The sequence below is a fragment of the Phascolarctos cinereus genome, unplaced genomic scaffold, assembly GCF_003287225.1.
Source record: "Phascolarctos cinereus isolate Bilbo 61053 unplaced genomic scaffold, phaCin_HiC Scaffold_726;HRSCAF=1367, whole genome shotgun sequence".
NCBI classification, from domain to species: domain Eukaryota; kingdom Metazoa; phylum Chordata; class Mammalia; order Diprotodontia; family Phascolarctidae; genus Phascolarctos; species Phascolarctos cinereus.
Window position 1 is genome coordinate 73,904,243 of NW_027556098.1, and position 19,677 is coordinate 73,923,919.

Here is a 19,677-nt window from a genome sequence, read left to right on the forward strand (position 1 = left end):
ATTTACATTTTTGCTTAAAATATTTCCTATTAGTATAGTTCCTTCTGGAAATTATGCCTGTGTGACAATGTCTAAAGACATAGAATCAGGAACTCTGATATCTGAAACTGTGTTGAGGAAGACATTTTAACAGGATAAGATATACTCTCCCCTAGAAATTTTTCAGCCTGTACAAAAATGGAATTTTATTTACTATAGTCACCATGACAGAAACAAGACAGATAATGATAAAAAAAAGAGCCCCAAACTCATGTTTTAAATGAATTTTTGTGTGGTCACAATAACTCTATTAGCCATCAGGACAGTGATGAATTAGACTTACAGTTAGCCCAGTTAAACAACAAACATTATCTGCATTACTCATCTATTGTACATTTCCCAGGGTCAACCTCCCTTTCCAGTGACAAGCATGGTACAGATTTATTTCAAAAACTCATAGGAATAGTTTTCTCTTTGAGCTTAAGAACATTTCTCCATTTTCTGTGAGAAAAAAAAAGAATAGTGATGATGCTCTTAGCTCTGTAAGCCACTGTCAATCACTCTTGCTTCTTGAAACACTTTCTTTTCTCTGCTTCCAAGACTCTGCTGAACCTTCACCTACCTTTCTGACCTCTCCTTCTGTCTCTTTGCTTCTGGTTCTCTCATCCACTAACTGTGAATAAGAAATCCCTAGTCCTCATCCCTAGGCCTCTGCTCTTCTCCTTATCCATAACAGGCCTTCAGATGTCTGTTGACCTGCAAAATGAAATATTGGTCGTAATGACCCCTGAGGCTTCTCTCACCTCTCAAGAAATCTGTGATAGAAATTTAGAAGGAGAGATTTATGAGTGGAAAGTCCAGAAGAGGGTGGGAGGAGGTTGAACTTGTCAGATTTTCCTTCTTCAGTCCACAAAGGAGTTTTTGAAAGAGGTAAGACTGTAAACAGAGGAGATTATAAATAAAAATATACCCGAGAGATAGTGGCCAATGTTTTTGTTCTCCATCCCTCAGTTGGGCATTCCTTGGCATAGAGAATTTAAGGGGTCATTGTATCTACATGTTTTTATTTTTTACTTGTGGGGGATGTAAAGCTATGTAAATGCTATGGTTTTAGGCCAAAGAGAAGGCTACCAAATATTGCAGTAACTACACTTGAAGAAAAGTAATAATTTATAAACCATACTTTAAAATTTCCTGTCTTGAAAAATGTATAACCTAATGAGAATTGGCTTCAGTTGAGAGAAATAATAAAGCCTTGGTCCAGATGTCGATATAGTCAATAGTACTCTGCTGCTAAATCTTTGCTGAGAGCTAGATTGGGGGGGGGGCAATTAATGTAAGAATTACATAGGTTCTATTGCAACTACTGCGAGTAAAATAATCCCTGGCAAACAAAAAGCCCCTAAGGCAAGTTACAAAATCCAAAGAAAACACCAAACTGTAAACAAAAACTAACATTGAATAAACCAGTCCAGGGATTGACATTGGCTAAAAATGAATGCATAGATTTGCACAAATAATGTTTTCAGTAAACATAGGTCATGTGTTTCTTGGCTTGCTTTGGATCTGTCCTATGATTTCACTGGCATAAGGAACTTCTTCCAGGGAAGAAACCCTAGCAATGCCAATCCACATGTGTTCTGGAACTTACAATCTTAGTGAGGTTAACTTGTGTACCCAGAGTCACGAAGCCAATATATCTCAGAGACTGGACTTAAACCTGTGTGTGTATGTATATATGTATGTATGTGTGTATGTATGTACATATTGGTATATATACACACACAAACATTCATATACATCGATACACATGTGTCTGTGTATATGTGTATGCATATATATGTATGTATGTGTATATGCGTGTGTGTGTGTGTGTGTGTGTGTGTGTGTATGTGTTAGCTGGCATAATAGATCTAGTGCTGGGCATGGAGTCAGGGAGAATCATCTTCCTGAATTCAAATCTGGCTTCAGATACTTATTAACTGTGTGAAACTGGACAAGTCACATAATCCTGTTTACCTCCATTTCCTCATCTGTAAAATGAGCTGGAGAAGGAAATGGCAAACCACTCCAATATATTTGCCTAGAAAACCCAAACATATGCACATGCATACACATGTATATATATATACATGTGTGCATATATGTACATGTACACATACACATATGCATGCATGCCATATCACAATACCTACCCTTATATCAATTGACTGAAATTCAAAGGCAAATTCATAGGACCATAGAATCATAGAGTTAGAGTAAGAAAGCATTGTAGAACTATTCTAGTCAATCCTCATCATTTTAAAGATGGGGGAAAAAATAAGCCTGAAAGAATGGCTTTCACCACAGTACAAATTCACACCAGTAAAAATAATAGCAAAGCCATGATTTGGGCCAAGCCTACTGGTTAAAAATGTAATGTTCTTTGGTTTTTTGAAGTGACTCCACTTTAGATTTTACCCAAATTAATGGAACAATAGAGCTTGGACCTAAGTAAGGAGTACTCCTAAGCAGTATTTTGTTAAAAATAATAAATAGTAATAATACTGAAAAAAATAAAATATTTCCTATGAAAGTATTATAGCAGAAGTAAGTACCACAAAATTTTGGGAACAATCACTGAAATGTTATTTCCCCTGGGTTATCCAAGCCTTCATAAAAGTACTTAGGTAGTTGTAAAGTATAAAATAATGCACATTAATCATAGACATAATGTTAAAATCCACTGAGTACAACCACTTGATGGAAATCTTAATTATGCTAAAATGTTGGCTCAACAACAATAAGTATGAAAGAAAGATCAATTGATGATGAATTGAAAAAGGAAAAAAATGCTCAGAATAGAAGAAAAGAGTCAGCAGTTCAGATGAAAGAGAATGCTGAAGCTAATTATTAGATAAATTTGTATATATGGAATCAAATTGCAGTAATGAAATATAAAAAATCCTGATGTAATCATTCACCTAAACTGCAATAAATTTTAGTAAAGCTTTGAAGACCAGCTTTCTCTATTTGATTTAAACACATAAAATTTTAAATCTGATGTTCAGTTTCCCTCATCACCTCATCATAGCCATATGCTAAAAAAAAGAGCTTTAATTCTTTGAATGGTTATTTTTAATCCCTTTAAAACATAGATATCATTGCAAAATTTTGAAACTTGAAATACATCTTTCTAAATGAAGTATATGAATTCAGTTTGCCATAGTGCTGAAGTTTACACTGTTTTCGAAATTCACAGGGATACATTGTCCTATGTAAGAAACATATATGTGTGTCAGAGATAAAGTCTGAAGGAGTGGGGAGATGGGCTTATCTTCACTGTTAGGAAAAAAATTAAAAATTCATGAACTATTCTTATATGTACACTTCTCTTTCCAATGGCAATTGTTTAATTAACAAAAGACTGAAAATGTTTACTTAACAAAATACTTTTATTAGTACATCTAGCAAGCGCAACACTTTTCCTTAGTGTCACATTTAGAACTAAAATGCATGATTTGTTCACAATCAAACATATTTGTAGAAATGTAAACTTATTTTCATTTAGTAATAAATCAGTGATAATCAAAGAAAAATATTATCTTAAACAACTTTACTTAGGAAGATAAATGAACTTATTAACAGCTCATGGATTTGATATGTATAGCACTATAAAACCTTGAAGTGTTATAAAAATGCTACTTATTCTACAAACACTATTATTTTCCTAAATGTTTCTTACTCCTAGTGCTATTTACTCTCATTTGTTCTTTAACCATCAACACTTACTTGTTTTAAGTCTTGAACAATACTATCTGAGAATAGCAAATATAAGTTTAAATATTTTGTAATAAAGTCACATACAACCCAAAAGTAAAGATGACTTTTCTTTTTGTTTTTTTTATCTTATGCATTATATTTACTCAATAGAAAGAGTACTAGATTTGTAATCAAGAGACTAGTTCAGCTACTTAATTCTGAGCCTCAGTTTCATCATCTGTAAAAATGAACAATTGGATTACATACCTTCCAAGGACCCTTTGGACTCTAACTTTATGAATATATGAATCTATGAAGCACTAGCTGCAGGTTCTATCACACTGCAGTCAAATCATACCATATATATATATATATATATATATATATATATATATATATATATATATATATATATATATATATATATATATATATATATACACACACACACACACACACACACACATATATATACATATACATATATATGTATATCTATCTATCTATATTTAGACACACACATATATACATATATATTTATACATACTATATATATATGCATATATGTATATGGAAAAATCCTGTTTCATTATAAAAATAAAAGCTTCTCTCTGATAATTAAGGAACTCTAGCACTAGGCCTGGAGTCAGGAAGACCTGGGTGCAAATATGGCCTCAGTCACTTACTAGCTGTGTAAACCTTGGGCAAATCCGTTAACCTGTTTGCCTCAGTTTCCTCATCTGTAAAATAGAAATAACAGTAGCACTTGCCTGCCAGGGTTGTTGTGAGAATCAAATAAGATGATAAAAGTGCTTAGCAGAGTTCCTGGCACATAGCACTCATAAAAGTTAGCTGTCATCATCATCATCATTAATTATTGTGAAATTATTTTCCATGTCTATTTCTTGTCACAGGCTATCTATATTCTAAATATCACCTCTTTCTCCTCCTGGCATCCCTTCCCTCCTGTTTCAGAAATTCAATGTCTAGAAATTTCCATTCAAGATTTTCCCATGCCCCATCTAACACTTGGTGCCTCCCTGCCTGTGACAATGGTGGGAAGTGGGGAAGCTAAGTGAAACTCGACAGAGATTCAATGAAACCCAGAGTCTTCTTCTGCATCCCTCATGTAGAAAATGGTGACAGGACCCAAAGTCCTATCCATCAAATAGGACTTCAGAAGGAGTAAGGAAATTTTTTTGTGAAATAATGTGTCACATCCAAGATGTGGCTTCTTTCATGACAAGTGTGCAGTCCTGCCATGACCCTAAGAGGATTTTGCTTGAAGCTTTATCTGTAATCTTGTCTTTGTCCTTCCTGGTCACAGAGTATTCCAGATTTTTTTTTTTCTTTTTCTTTTGAAGGAAGAGAGGGCATAGGAAACACTTGCTATTCTTGTATGCTTCCCTTTCTGTCCTTGTATCTTCCTGTAAGCTTGCATCTTGGGTGACTCTAATTAAGCCGCCTAGCCCTCCCTTAAATATGCCAAATAATAAGCATAAATAAACTGGTCTAATTCTTCTCCAAAGCTTCCCTCTTTTGAAATACTAGATAAGTGGACTACCCCAGTGTTAAATTTTGGTTAGTTTGCTCACTGTCCATGTCTCCTGGTATTGTTACAATAATAAAAAAGGTTCTGATGAAATCTTCTTAATTCAATGTGTATATAGTTCAAGGGCCTCTAAGGAAAATCAATCATGAAATCAAAGCAATGAATATTTATTGAGCCTATACCAAACACACACAAAAAAGCCTTGCGCAAGGCACTATAAGTGATACAAAGTATCAAAGACTTCATAATCTATTAAAAAGATAATAGCTGATCTATTTATATAAAATTTATATTTACATAAAATAGAGAAATTTATAGTAATAAATTGAATTTCTACATATATTAATACATGCAAATTTCAAACAATCAATTGACTAACATATCAATTTTTTTACTACATGCCTGGAACTGTGCTAAGCTCTGGGGATAAAAAGAAAAAGCACAAAGAGACTTTTTCCTCAAGAGTCTTACATTGTAACTGGGGAAACAGCATACACCTATATTGGAATGCACAAGATGCCTGCAGAGTAGATGGTAGGTAGCCTCAGAGAGGAAGGCACTAGGAGTTGTGGGTATGAGGAAAGTCCTTCTGTAGGAGGTTACTCTTGAGCCAAGTTTTAAAGAAAGCCAAGGTTTCAAAGTAGTTAATGGTTATGAGGGAGAAAATTACAGGGACAGGTATAGCCAGTGCAAAGACATGGAAGACAGAGCACTCTAAGTGAGAAAAAGCTTTCTGGCCAGTATGATAAGACACATAATAATACAGGTTGAGGAATGATGTGTAAGAAGACTGGAAAGACATGAACAGGCCAGAGTGTGAATAATTTAAATTCTCAAACAGAGAAGCTTAAAGTTGATCCCAGAGGAAAGAAGGAGCAATTAGATTTTATTGAGAAGTGAGATGATGTGGTTACATCTTTGACAAACACTTTGGTTGGCATATGTAAGCTGTATTGGAGCTGGGAGATACCTAGAGGAAAGGCATACAATTGGAAAACAATTGCAAGAGCCTAGGTGAGAGATGATTGGGGCCTGGAAGAGGATATAGGCTGGGTGAGTAGAGAGATATCATAGAGAAAGAAATCACAAGATTTAACAACCAATTAGATATGCGGGACAAGCAAGAATGAGAAGGCCAGTGTGGCACAGAAGATAAAAATCTGGGTGCCAGGAAGGATAGTGTGGCCCTCAAAAGGAATGGTAAAGTTTGGAAGAGAGTGGATTTTACAGGGAAAATATTAAGTTCTCAAGAGAACATTGTGTACAATAACAGCCACATTGTGCAATGACTAATATTGATAAACTTAACCCTTCCCAACAATACAAGGATCTAAGACATTTCCAGAGGCCTCATGATGGAAAATGCTATCCACATCCAAAGAAAGACCTATGGAAGTTGAATTGCTATCTTTTTTTTTCTCTTCTGTTGAGTTGTGTTTCCTCTTTCTGATGGTTCCTCCTATTGGTTTTAATTTTTACTTACAACATCACTAATGTGAAAATATGTTTAATAGGAATGTAAATGTATAGCCTATATCAAATTGTGCACCATCTTGGGGAGGGTGGTGGGGGAGGAAGGGAGAGAAAAATTTTAAACTCAAAAGTATACGGAAGTGATTATTGATAAATCAAAATAAAGTAATAAAAGTTATAAAGCTCAAAAAAAGAAAATGTTAAGTTCTATTTGGAACATATTGAGTTTGAGAGGTCTGATCAAATTCCAAAGGATTTAAATAAGTGCTGCATTCGGTGGGATTATTGTTTTTCAATCATTCAGTCCCTTCTGATTCTTTGTGACCCCATTTGGGGGTTTTCTTGGCAAAGATACTGGAGTGGTTTGTCATTTCCTTTTCTAGATCATTTTACAGATGAGGAAACTGAGGTAAACAGGGTTAAGTGACTTTCAAAAGTCACAGAGCTAGAATTTGAATTCAGGTTTTCCTGACTCTAGGCCTGGCCCTCTATCCACCATACGACCTTGCTGCCTCACTGAGTGGGATAGGGAATTAATTACAGAGTAAAAACATTGATTTTGCTGTGCTGAGTGTCTAGTTGAGATCAGTGATCATAAATTTGTAGTGGACCAGTCAATACAGCTTTTCTTCCAAGTCCTTTAAGCAGCATCTGAGTAGCAGTGAAGTAAGCAGCCAAGCGGCACAGCAGCTAGAGCACCATCCCTGGAGTCAAGAAGACCTAAATTCAAATCCAGCCTCAGACATTACTATCTGTGTGACCTTGGGCAAGTCACTTGTTCCTGTCTGCCTCAGTTTCCCCATCTGTAAAATGAACTTTAGAAGGAAATGGCAAACCACTTCAGTATCTTTTCCAAGAAAACCCTAAATGGGGTCACAAAAAGTCAGACAGCATTGAAAATGACTGAACAACCACAAAAACAAGGAGTAGAAAGGGAAGAGGTAGATGGTGAGAGCAATCCAGGTTTAGAGTGTGGCAAGGCTATCAGAGATTGCTGATCACCATCATTAGGACAAGAGAACAAAGGATGCAAGAGGAGCAGGAGTTTGAAGTTATTCTTCAGGAATACAGATTGGGAAGATAGGAGGACAGGAATGGAGCAGGCATTTATTAAGCATTTAAATGTACAGGTCACTGTGCTAATTGTTTTATAAATATCTCAGTCCTCACAACAACCCTGTCAGGTAAGTGTTATTATTAGCCCCATTTTGTAGTTGAGGAAACTGAGGCAAACAGAGGTTGTGATTTGCCCAAGGACACACAGCTAGTAAGTGTATGAGACCAGATTTGAACTCAATTCTTCCTGACTCCATTACCAGCACTCTGTCCACCATGCCACCTCCCTCCCTGCCTCTCGATGAAAAGTATAGCCAGCTGAACCCTGGGGGGAAAAAGAGAGTAGTGAATGGATTGGTGGTCATCCTGAGGTTGAAGAGTAGGTCTAGAAGGAATAAGGCATAGGGAGAGATGAAAAGGTAAAAGATTATGATCAGATAAAAGGAATTTTGGAGTTCTTGAACACAGAAGCATTCTAAGGGTGTTGCAAACTGGTCTTCCCAAAAATCCTGTGAAGCAGGCAATGTGAATATTACTATACCCATTTTAAAGATGAAATGAACTAACTTTCTCAAGGTTACACACATGGTATTTGAACAATAAGTTCATACAATCCTAGAAATTCAGAGCTACAAGAACTAATCCATTTCCCCCCTCTTTATTTCATCTCATTTAGGTATCTCCTCCCACTCTCTCCACCTGCACCCCATCTCACCAGAAGAGTTGACCTCTTTTGCTAAATAAAATCTTTCATTATGCACCATTGATCTCATCCCTTTCTATCTTCTCCAGCAGATTTTCATAAAGCACAAGTTTGACTATGGCATACACCACCATCTCCCACTTCCCAAGAAACTCCAATGGTTCATTATTAATTCTAGGATCCAAAATAAAGACATCTGCTTAGCATTTAAAAAACCTTTGCTTTTACAATCTTCTTAGACTTCATGCCCTCACAAATACTTGGAACTTTTCAGTGACCTTGGACTACTTGCTTTGTTCCTAACTTCTGCAAGAACCCTTTCCCAATTTCAAATCCACCTTCCTTCTAAGATTGCCATCCATTTAGTCTGTATGTATATTTTTTGTACAGTTATTTACATCTCATCTCCCCCATTAGAATATGAGTTCTTTGAGAGAGGGCACCACATCTTCATCTTTCTTTGAAACAATTTCTTCATCTTTCTTTCAAACAATGGTTGGCACAAAGCAAGCAAACTGGCTGACTGATCTAGTTTGACTCTCTCGTTTTATAGATGAGGAAACAGGTACAATAAGGGCAAGTGACTTATCCAAGGTCTGATCAGAAGTAAATAGCAGATCTGGGTTTAAAATCTATGTTTCCTGACTTTTAGTCCAATAGTTTTTCTAGTACACCACTGTTGCTTAAAGATAAGAGATAAAATCATAAAAAGTTTAACTCAATGCCAGTATATAATAAAAGACAAAGGACAGATACAGACAAAGTGTTATAAGAGTTTATTGGACAGAAAAATCATTGAGGGCCAGGTAACTAATATTTGGAGATCTCGAAGGAAATTAGGATAGTAGTGGTGTTTCAATTGCTAAACAGAAACTGAAGTAATATTCCTGGAATCATGGAATTCCAGAGATGACACAGACCACAGAAGCCATCTATTCTAATATGCTATATCAGGCTCCACTTCACAAATTACATGATAAGTGATCATCAGCTTCTGAGTGAAGAAATCAGACAGGAGGACAAAAAAGAATCCATTACCTTGGAGTTAGTCAGGGATGTGCCAGAGTCATCTCTAGGTTGGAGCCGATTGTTAAATTTTCTGTGTGAGCATTTACACTTTGGAAATTGGCAGATACAGATTAGAGCTCAATTTTTGTTTTGTTGATTGTCTTGATTCAAGAAAGTGTTGCTAATGCATGTTGAACTTAAAAGTGTTTGTGTGCCCTTCCTCCCAACCCACCCCCCATATCCAAGTTTATCAGCACTACCCTGTGATACTCTATAAACGTAACGTGAACTCTGCAGGAGTGAAGTAAAAGGTATTAGGTATTAAATCATGAGATTGGAGTCCTGGTAACTAGAGGTCAACCACCACAACCACAACCACAACAACCACAACAACTCCCATTTATGTACCCTTTTAAAGTTTGCAAAGTGCTTTACATCCTTCATCTTATTTGAGCCACACAAAAACCATGGAGTAAGCTCACTCTACCTTTGAATAACTCTGATTATTCTAGACTTCCTTCTTTATCCCATGTCTGAAGCTATAGCATGATTCTTGGATATATTGGTGCTTCAATTTTTTAAAATCAGATTTTATTTTAAATGCTCCACAATCACACAAACATAAAAACAAAGATTAGGAGTAGAATCTGTTAAGGAAAGTATATGTTTATATATGTATTTATGGATGTATATATGTATGTATGTATGTGTATATATGTGTATGTATATATCTACATATAAATATATCTATGCTTAATGCCTGTCGGGAGAGAAGGGGGGAGACAAAGGGAGAAAAAAGAACAAAGTAAAAAGTGTACAGCAGAGAACAAAAGAAAATCTGTAAGGAAGCAAAGCTGGACAGCTTTCAACACAGTGCATTTATTGCTGTACATTTTGAATCCTTTTATGTTCTGCTGTGCACACATGACTTTTTTTCTTTTCTTATTTTATATTTGTTTCAATATTTAAATTTATAATATGTTATTTTTTACTTTTCTTACAATGTATTTAAGTTTTAGTATTTTAGTCTAAAATTTAAAAATAAATAAATGGTCCACAGTCACAGTATCAGCTAGACTCTTTACAAGAAATTGGGACAGGGAATGAAAAGAATACTGACTTCACAATGGGAAGATCTGGTTTCAAATCCTCGTTTAGTTCTTAGCTTTGTGGCAGGTAGGCAAGTCATTCAACATCTTTGAGACTCCATTTTCTCATCTTTAAATAGGACAAATACTATTTAGAAAGTCTACATGAGATAGTACATAGAGAGCTGGTCTGAGTCAGAAAGGCCTGAATTCAAATTCCACCTTCAGCATAGATTGGATATATATATAACACTGGGCGAATCATTTAACTTCTAAGTGACCCAGAAATTGGGTGCCATTCTGTATTTGTAGATAGGACTTTCTGACTGGGAATGGCTTTTTTCCAATGAAATCATAGATCTGGTTAAAAATAATAATATCAATACTTGCATTATCTACCTCACAGGATTGCTGTAAGGAAAGCACTTTTTTTGTTCTGAGAATCCTGTTCAAATCCAAAGTATTATTAATAATGGAGTTTAGTTGCCTTGAAAATGGGAGTTCATATATTCAAAGGATTTTGGGGGCATCAATGAGATGAAAAAAAGCTTTGCACCAGAGACATAGGGCTAAAGAGCACAATAATTTAGACCATTCCGGCCAAATGATTTGGAATGGTATATAAAGGCTGGACAGTACTTCAAGAAAAAGATCAGTGCCAAAGGTCACAAAAAGCATTAACATACTAAAGACAGAATCTGATTTAAGGAACAAATGGTGATAGAGGTCAGGTTTTTAGCAGTAATGACAAGAATTTTACATGCCAGAGGTTGTGGAAGGAAACTGGAAAAAAAAAACGGGTTGAGTCAGAAAGAAATAAAATATGATCAAGCCCTGAAAAAAAAAAAAGAACAAGAACAAGGAGATGTAAGAAAAAATGTAAGTTGGGGAGAAGTAATAGAGAGGTCAAAGTGACAGAACAAATGATTTATGTTAATGTATTTTAAAAGTCCATAGTTTTACCGATTATTAAGTTTAAAAAAAAATACCTGGACTTTGGGGTTACAAGTCACTAAGTCTGCCTTGACTAAAAGGGTAATTTAAAAAAAAACCTTTCTTTTAGACCTATACAGTAATTTTAAAGTTACATTACTGCAGAAAATTACATGATATTCTACATTATATTTTTCCCCAGGTTTTTCCCATAGGTAATCATGCATAAAAGTGATGGGAACAATCCTTTAGCTTTAAAAATTTCACATTTAGGCAACCCTGCAAGGGGAATGTATTTGGGGGATAAAATGTTCAGTAAAAGGAATCAAAGAATTATGGAATTATAAGATAAAGTAGTTTTTGAGAGTCCAAAGAAACAGAGGTCATCTAAGAGACTACTTTAGTTTACAGACAAGGTGACTGAGGCTCATAGTTTAAATGACTTGCCCACGGAAGTATGACAATTGTGAAAATAGCTTTTTCATAAGGGCTTAAGTTTCCGTTTGTTTCTAATTCTATAAAGTGAGGCAGTGATGCTGAACATCCTGGGAATATCCATGTGGTTTGTTGTCATTCTAATAACTTTGGGTAGGTCATGAAGGTATCAATAACAACAACATCAACCATGATAATGACCTGAACCTGTATAGCACTTTACAATGTGTAAAGCCCTTTCCCATCTGTTAGCTCACCTGATACTCACTACATGAAATGAGTAGTGCAGTCATTTTATGTATGAGGAAGTGGAAGATTAAATTAGATATTGCCATAAATTTCAATAACAATTACAATAATAGCTAACAGTTATATGGCACTTACCATTGCCAGGCACTAAACACACACTGTCCTAAGAATTCTTAAAAATTTCTTATTTGATCCTCACATCAACCCTGGGAGATAGATCCTATTATTATACCCAGTTTATGGATGAAGTAGCTGAGGCAAACAGCTGGTAGGTGACTTGCCTAGGCTCACATTACTAGAAAATGCCTGAGGCTGTGATTTCAACTGAAGTCTTTCTGACTCCTATTCACTGTGCTATTTCACTGCCCCTTAATAATAACAATAACAAACAACATCTCAAGAGTAACGGTAGCTAGAGAGGTAGATTTAGAGTTAGTTAACAAGGTTTGGATTCTGAGCATTTCCTCTGAGCCATTCTCTCTCAATGATTCTGGACAAATCACTTTATCCTCAGTGCCCCAGACAACTCTCTAAGACTGAAGTGGCAAAGCAGTTGCCACCCTATATTGGTAGTGGGAGTTTCTTCATTGGGAACCCCTTGAAAGTGTAGGTCCCTACAAAATAAATGACAACTCGTATTTACTTACACATCACTATATAGCTGTTTTCTGTATGTGAATTTGAGTTACAGTTTACCAATGAAATGAAAGCTCAGAAAAGGTTAAAGATACAGTTGTCCCTTCTGCATTGTGACTTTCCCCATTGTAGTTTCAATATATTGTAGGTCTGCATAAAAAATTAAATAGGAATTTTGGGGAAGTTTTCTGGAAGCTGTAGACAACACGTAAAGTCTAATACATGACACAGTAAAATTTTATAAGCTCATAAATGCATAAAATATATGTATAGTATTATATAATATCAATCCAAATTTTACAATAAGGTACTGCAAACATCCCATAAAAGAAAAAGAAAAAATTCAGACTTCTTCTGTGGAACAAAGGGAGATCCAAAAAATTTTATGTGGCTTTTCTAGACTGTGGGGGCACTGCACCTCTAACCCCGACAATGTAATTATACATGCATGCATATTCATATATATATATATATGCATATATATACATATATGTACACATACATATGTATGTGTGCTGGTAACATTTAACAACTGGTTCTCTTTGGGAGAGGGGACTGTACATTTTAAAATTAATTAATATTTTTCCCTCACTTTCTTTATACTAGATAATCAACAAATCAAGCCGTCATTTGTAGCATTTACTTACTTTTACAGTAGAAATACTCTTGCTAAAAATTTAACAGAAATCCAATATGAGCCGACTCCAGCCCACCCATGCCTCTATGAATAGTATATATATGTTATATGGTCTAAGGTAAGCATTCCCAAAACAACTTTGTGAAACAGGTAGTGTAGGTATCATTACCTTCATTTACAGAATAGGAAACTGAGAGTCAGTAGATTTAAGTGACAGTTTTTCCCCATAGGTTATGTCCTATTTTCTATTTTGAGACTGTGAAACAGTAACAAAAGATTCTAAATTCCAAGCAAAACCTACCTGTGCTGTAAGGAGTAAATATCTACTTCTTCAAAGAAAATTGAGGAGTGAGGCTGTGGTGAGGATAACAATGTTTTGCTTATTCTTAATAAACGAAGTGTCTCCTGGTGAATTTTGGACCAACACTTTGAAGTAGCTTCTCACAGACACCTTACAAGAATATGTCCATCTCTACTTCCCTCTGTCCCCATGGGCCTATATCTCTTTGTCCCCCTGTTCTTGTGCTCTTTCTGTACTATGAAATTTCTTACCTTGTAAAACCTGACCTCATAAAATTGAAGCTTATATTTAACTCATTAGATTAAAATCAAATATTACACTTAATGCACTAGAAAACCAAGCATAGTTTTTATAAGGGTGTGTGACTATATGTATATATGTGTGTTGTTTTCTCTCTCTCTCTCAAAAATATAGATATGTACACGTATATATATATATATATATATGTTTGTGTCTCTTGATTTAGTCTTGCTTGAATATATATATATATATGTATAAACACAAAACATATGCATATATACTTAATAAAGGATATATAATATTCATTTCAACAAAAACCACTTATACATAACATGTATATAACATTTTAAAGTTTGCAAAATCTTTTGCATACATTATCTCATTTGATCCTCTCAACAACCCTGTGAGGGAAATGCTAATATTATTCACATTTTACAGTTGAGGAAACTGAGGCAAACAGAGGTTAGTGACTTTCCCAGGTTCATATAGCTAATAAGTGTCTGAGTCAAGATTCAAACTCAGATCTTTTTAACTTCAAATCCAGGACTAATAATTACATTCTCTCTCTCTCTCCTTCTCCTCATATGTATATTTGCATACACACGTGTATATGTAAACATGCATATACACATATGCATTGTGTTATGCATATATGGGCACATGTATATGTATATTATGTTTTATGTATGTGCATATCTGTGTTTTCATACATGAGTATTTTTATTGAAATAAGAGCCATAAAAGTATTAAGTCATTTCCTCAGGTGAACTGTTAGTAGTAAATAACACTTTCATGGGGGAAATAATTTTTTGAGGGTCTTAACTTGGTGTTGACACAGACTGATAGCAAGGAAGCCAGACTAAGTCAAGAGAACTAGGTTGTAACCTCAGCTTTGTCACTAATAATTTATTTATGTTTGGGCATGCTGCTTCATTTCTCAAGTTTCTTTAAGGACAAAATGAAAGAATTGAGTTAGAAGAACTTTAAGGTTCTTTGCAGTTCAAAATTTCTATTATTCTTATTATATGGCTTTTTTATCTAATCAGTGACTACTGCTACTTTCTAATCTGGTAAAATTCTTAGGAATTAAGTCAAGTTTGCTCTGATAGGACAAACCAGTCACACTGTCCCTATTGACTTTTTCTCTCTTTCCAGAGGTGACACAAAAAAACTTTGAGAAGTGCCCCGTGGATGGAGGACTACAAATGGGAGAGAATAACCAAAGTGTTTCTTTAAACCACTGGAGCCCTGAAAATAAGCTTACTGAGATTTATTATTGCAGGGTTGTTGCAAGAATGACTAAGTAGGCAAACATGAATTATAAATAAGTTGATGTTACCTGTCATCTTCTTTGGGAATTACAATTATCCCATCAATCTAAACTGTTCAGCTATGATGTGGCGGTATGATTTACTAGAAACGAAATGGGTGGTTAACTCAATCATGGACAGAAAGCACTTTCTGGGTACATGCAAAAAAGTAGCTCTGATAAGATACAAACCACTAAGGCATTGTCTTGCTGTAAATGCATTCAAAACTAGACTTTCATTGATATCTAGATTCTATGCGAATTTGCATTAAATTTTTTAATTAGAAAAAAGTAATCCCAGAAGACATCAGAAAAAGAGAATCATTGTAAATTCTTCAAATTTGCAAATTGGTTTCCTTTTTTTTTTTTTTTTTGCAATCAGTATCCTTGGAAGATGGACCATAGAGCAAATCCAACTTGTTTGTACGTCTAGCAACTAATTCCTTTACAATGTAGCAATATTGCCTGGACATGCTACTCGAAGTTGCCTTGATATACCTGACACAAACCCATTTTTTTTTTAAAATCAGGTAACTGGAGCTGGCTCAGAATGAGCTCCTTTGGAGTAGGAATTGTTTCAGTCACGCAGTTAGTGAATACATATTTATTAATCTCCAACTGTGTCTCTGTGTTCTATATTAGGGATAAAAATAAAAGGCAAAAGACAATCACCATCCTTGAGGGATTTGCAATCTAATGAGAGAGAGAAAAAGCAGCCAAATATGGACAAACAAGTTATTTGGAGGATAAATTAATAATTAAAAGAGAGAAGGCTTGGGAAAGGCTACCTGTGGAAGACGAAACTTTAGTTGGGACTTTCGTTTCATTCCTTATGTTTTTATCTACAGTGCCAAACCTCCCATTGGACACATTTGCCACTTCCCCTACCCCATAACTTTCCACCATCCCCATTTTCAAATCTCTTCTGTATGTTGTCTTTCTCATTAGAATGTAAGCTTTGTGGACAGGAAGTTTCATTTGTTTGCTTATTTTTTGCATCCCCACCATTTAGCACAGTGTCTAGTAAACCTTAAATATGTGATTATTTCCTTTTCTTCATTTTTATTTCTTTGTTTATATATGATATTGTTGAAAATAAATAGAAATGCAATTTTGCTTTATAAGTATGAACAGTCTAGGTGAGTAGAGGGACATAAAAATATAAAGGTAGTGTGGAAATAGGTCCATTAAAGTCTTGAATTCCAGCACAATACTTGGGATTAGTAGTCATTGTGATTATAGCTGACTTTTAAGAAAATAAATCTGTTGACTATATAAAAAGACGAAAATATTTGTATACTATTTTCTGATACAGAACAGAAAAGATTGGAGAAAGGACTACTCATTATGATAATGAAATAGCTAAAATGCTAAAAAAAAAACTTGAACTAGAATGGTGGCAGTGGAAACAATAATAATCACAATAGCTTACATTGTTATAGTAATTGAAAGTTGAGAAAATGCTTTCCACACATTATCTCATTTAATCCACCCAACCCTCTGAGACAGATAATGCAAGTACTATCATTCCTCTATTATAGTAAAACAACTGGTGTTCATAAAGTCCACTTTCACAAGGTCACAAAACTAGTAACTATTAGAACTGGAATTTTTATTCGGGTCTCAAATTTAGTACTCTTGTTTGTTCCACATTGCTTATTGTAAAGGAAGTAAGGTAGGTATAAGTGCACAACAAATGCTTTTCAATTGCTTATCTAGCCCAATGTTATGGTTTTTTAATTGTCAAACATAATTAGAAAAACACAGACATTTTGACTCAATAAAATCAGAATATTAAAGGTCTAAGTTTGATTCATAAACACATATATAATACCCATAGATACATATATACATACATATGTATGCATATATATACATATTTAAACATACAATGTTTGTTTTAAGCATTAAAAAAATTATTTTCCTAAAAATTATTTCTCCTTGATGACCAAAAAGTAATTGATAGGAGAAAAATAATCCTATAATATCATTATATAATATTAATTGTATTTAGCACAATAAAAATGCTTGTCATGAAATATGTCTTTTATAGCCACTAATCACACACAAGCTGAGCAATGTTTTGTGACCTATTGCAGAAAAGAAATTATTCCCTGAGCTTTCAAAATAATTAATGTATATAGACTCCTAGGAATTTTTCCAAGGCATTATTCAATAGATGGAAGACAATGCAATATTTACATTTCTACCAGACAATCATATTTTGAAGCGAAGTCATTTTAGAGTCCAACATCAAAAGTCTTTACGCATCTAGCTGCAGGGAACTTCTATGTTTGGGAAAAAGCCACATTAAAACATAGAAGCTGGCACAGTCTGTCATATGTATGAGGTGAGTAAAATGATGAGAGAGAAAAAAAGCAATTCTATTTACATTTGTGCATGCACAATTGCTTCTCATTGTTCTTTCTTCCCCTTTTCATTTAGTGAAGGCAATTTCAAATGCATATCACCTGAAATTATAGTCTTGACAGCTTTTTCTCTCTCATTTCCTTGCCTGCCTCCCTCCTTCCCTCCTTTCCTCTCTCTGCCCTTCAATTTCTTCCTTCTTTCCTCTTTCTTCCTTCTTTTCTACCTCCCTCCTTCCTTCCTTCCTTTTTTTTGAGGGGGAGGGGCAAGGCAATGTGGTTAAGTGACTTGCCCTGGGTCACACAGCTAGTGAGTGTTATGTGTCTGGGGACGGATTTGAACTCAGGTCGTCCTGACTCTAGAGCCAGTGCTCTATCCATTGTGCCACCTTCCTTTCCTTCCTTCCTTCCTTCCCCCCTCCCTCCCTTCCTTCTTCCTTCCTTCCTCCTTCCTTCCTTCCTTCCTTCCTTCCTTCCTTCCTTCCTTCCCCTCCCTCCCTTCCTTCCCCCCTCCCTCCCTTCCTTCCCCCCTCCCTCCCTTCCTTCCTTCCTTCCTTCCTTCCTTCCTTCCTTCCTTCCTTCCTTCCTTCCTTCCTTCCTTCCTTCCCTTCCTTCCTCCCTTCCTTTCTTCCTCCCTTCCTCCCTTCCTCCCTCCCTTCCTTCCTTCCTTCCTTCCTTCCTTCCTTCCTTCCTTCCTTCCTTCCTTCCTTCCTTTCTTCCTTCCTTCCTTTCTCTCTCTCTCTCTCTCTCTCTCTCTCTCTCTCTCTCTCTCCTCTCTCTCTCTCTCTCTCTCTCTCTCTTTCTTTTTCTTTTTTTCCCTTCTTTCCATCTTTCAACTCCAAGGCAACAGATTTTCTGCCTGACCAGAGTTGGCATGAATGTAGCATAAAGATATCATTTCTTCTTCCTTTAAACCATTGTTAAAGGGTGACTAACTCTGTCTGGATTGATTGCTCAATTTTGAAATCAGTGAAAACTAGGGAGAACTGTTTGAATTGTCTTTAAACAAACACTTGCCCAACTCTCATGTTTTAGCTATTTGATTTTTGTGGAAAAGAAAACCTGACAATGGTTTAAAAAAATCAATTGAAAATGATAATAGAAAATGAAAGTGTTTGATGGCTTAATTCCTGACTGATGTCAGCAAGTCCCTTTTCAGCTGTTCCTGTGGGGGGAAGAAACTGACAATCAAGGTTCTGTAATAATGTAAGGAAAATATGCAGTAACCTCAAGGTTATTAGCAGAAGTGCCACAACACTGAACATAGGTTTCACTTAAAAGATGAATATTTAGTGTCATCTTGTAGAAAAGAAGACTATTTTCCAGAAATTTCCATAACTTCTTTCCCACTCAAATGTCAGTGGTTTCTGTGAGGAAGAGGGAAATGCCTGAATAGGTCATACGTTTTGAAACACTGAGTATGTCACACACATACTCAAAGACACGTCGTTAACTTTGAAATTTATATTGTTTTGGACATGAAAGAGAACATCAAACTTTCCAACTGTTACCCATACGGAGCAGCCACAGATATTAGTGCATGGCAAACAGTAAGGATTCTAGGATGCCAAAACTTAGAAGGAACTTATAGCACTATCCCAGGCCATGCTTCCTCCCTCCCAGTGGTCAAATCCCAGGTGAGTTTCTTCCCATTCCCCCACTACTTGCACCATTGTCACCATTCTTCTCCTCCTTCTCCTAGTCATCATCGTAACAAGAACCCTATCTATGTACCCACCCTACCCTCAACTAGAAATTAGGAGTGGGGCAGGAGGGAAAGAGTCACAAAAAAGGCAGTGAGATTGTTTTTAGGTTATTTAACAGTAATTCAACAGCATATATAAAATGACTTTTCAAATATCTTACAATAGTTGCCATTCTGTTGCTGTTGTTTTTGTTTGGAAATAATTTTTTCCTTATTTGGATGACCTATGGAGAGTAAACTGAATTATTCACTACTATAAGTCATTG